This window comes from Oncorhynchus clarkii, unplaced genomic scaffold (assembly GCF_045791955.1).
Source record: "Oncorhynchus clarkii lewisi isolate Uvic-CL-2024 unplaced genomic scaffold, UVic_Ocla_1.0 unplaced_contig_7256_pilon_pilon, whole genome shotgun sequence".
In the NCBI taxonomy this organism is placed as follows: domain Eukaryota; kingdom Metazoa; phylum Chordata; class Actinopteri; order Salmoniformes; family Salmonidae; genus Oncorhynchus; species Oncorhynchus clarkii.
The window spans coordinates 65,001-67,559 of record NW_027258201.1 but is presented as its reverse complement, the minus strand read 5'-3'; positions in this window follow the sequence as shown (position 1 = coordinate 67,559).

The window sequence follows — 2,559 nt, the reverse complement described above, 5'->3', positions numbered from 1 at the left end:
TAGCTCCTTACTCCAACACTTTAGGTAGCTCCTTACCCCAACACTTTAGGTAGCTCCTTACCCCAACACTTTAGGTAGCTCCTTACCCCAACACTTTAGATAGCTCCTTACCCCAACACTTTAGGTAGCTCCTTACCCCAACACTTTCGGTAGCTCCTTACCCCAACACTTTAGGTAGCTCCTTACCCCAACACTTTAGGTAGCTCCTTACCGCAACACTTTCGATAGCTCCTCACCCCAACACTTTCGGTAGCTCCTTACCCCAACACTTCCGGTAGCTCCTTACCCCAACACTTTAGGTAGCTCCTAACCCCAACACTTTAGGTAGCTCCTTACCCCAACACTTTAGGTAGCTCCTTACCCCAACACTTTAGATAGCTCCTTACCCCAACACTTTAGGTAGCTCCTTACCCCAACACTTTAGGTAGCTCCTTACTCCAACACTTTCGGTAGCTCCTTACCGCAACACTTTCGGTAGCTCCTTACCCCAACACTTTCGGTAGCTCCTTACCCCAACACTTTAGAAAGCTCCTTACCCCAACACTTTAGGTAGCTCCTTACCCCAACACTTTAGGTAGCTCCTTACCCCAACACTTTAGGTAGCTCCTTACCCCAACACTTTCAGTAGCTCCTTACCCCAACACTTTCGGTAGCTCCTTACCCCAACACTTTAGATAGCTCCTTACCCCAACACTTTAGGTAGCTCCTTACCCCAACACTTTAGATAGCTCCTTACCCCAACACTTTAGGTAGCTCCTTACCCCAACACTTTAGGTAGCTCCTTACCCCAACACTTTAGGTAGCTCCTTACCCCAACACTTTCGGTAGCTCCTTACCCCAACACTTTAGGTAGCTCCTTACCCCAACACTTTAGGTAGCTCCTTACCCCAACACTTTAGGTAGCTCCTTACCCCAACACTTTAGGTAGCTCCTTACCCCAACACTTTCGGTAGCTCCTTACCGCAACACTTTCGGTAGCTCCTTACCGCAACACTTTCGGTAGCTCCTTACCCCAACACTTTCGGTAGCTCCTTACCCCAACACTTTAGAAAGCTCCTTACCCCAACACTTTAGGTCGCTCCTTACCCCAACACTTTCGGTAGCTCCTTACCCCAACACTTTCGGTAGCTCCTTACCGCAACACTTTCGGTAGCTCCTTACCCCAACACTTTCGGTAGCTCCTTACCCCAACACTTTAGAAAGCTCCTTACCCCAACACTTTAGGTTGCTCCTTACCCCAACACTTTCGGTAGCTCCTTACCCCAACACTTTAGATAGCTCCTTACCCCAACACTTTAGGTAGCTCCTTACCCCAACACTTTAGGTAGCTCCTTACCCCAACACTTTAGGTAGCTCCTTACCCCAACACTTTCGGTAGCTCCTTACCCCAACACTTTCGGTAGCTCCTTACCCCAACACTTTCGGTAGCTCCTTACCGCAACACTTTCGGTAGCTCCTTACCCCAACACTTTCGGTAGCTCCTTACCCCAACACTTTAGAAAGCTCCTTACCCCAACACTTTAGGTAGCTCCTTACCCCAACACTTTCGGTAGCTCCTTACCCCAACACTTTCGGTAGCTCCTTACCGCAACACTTTCGGTAGCTCCTTACCCCAACACTTTCGGTAGCTCCTTACCCCAACACTTTCGGTAGCTCCTTACCGCAACACTTTCGGTAGCTCCTTACCCCAACACTTTCGGTAGCTTCTTACCCCAACACTTTAGAAAGCTCCTTACCCCAACACTTTAGGTAGCTCCTTACCCCAACACTTTAGGTAGCTCCTTACCCCAACACTTTAGGTAGCTCCTTACCCCAACACTTTCGGTAGCTCCTTACCCCAACACTTTCGGTAGCTCCTTACCCCAACACTTTCGGTAGCTCCTTACCCCAACACTTTCGGTAGCTCCTTACCCCAACACTTTCGGTAGCTCCTTACCCCAACACTTTCGGTAGCTCCTTACCCCAACACTAGGCATGTTGCATTTTCATGGAATCCAATGATTTTTGAAACGGAAAACCATCCAAACGGGAAAACGTTTTTTTTGTTGTGTTGCAATGAAAACAGGAGTTTCCTTTTGACAAATGAAGGTAGGTTCCTCCTCGTTTCATTCTGCTTCCCTTTGATATCTGGGGAACACACTCCCTGTTGTGTGTCGACACAACGGCACCCTGGTTCATGTGGTGGTGGTAATCAGATCATTCGCAGTGGGGACTTTAAACAACGGCTGATTGATGCTGAAGAACATCACGCGTAAATCCTATTCACAAACCGTATCAGTAGGAGAGCTGATGTCGGATCAATTATGTCTTTAAAGATCATAATGAATACGAGAGGAGAGCTGGTCTAGGATCAGTTATGTCTTTAAGATCATAATGAATAAGAGGGGAGAGCTGATCATAGATCAGCAGTCTGACACACTCTCTGAATAATACAGGCTCTAGGCTCTGATTACCAGCTTCCTGTTGATGCTGTTCAGAGATCATGGAGCAGACTATTTGTTCACAGCACAGAGAGAGACAAGACACACTGAAGAGATCTGGGAGACAAGAGGTCTCCAA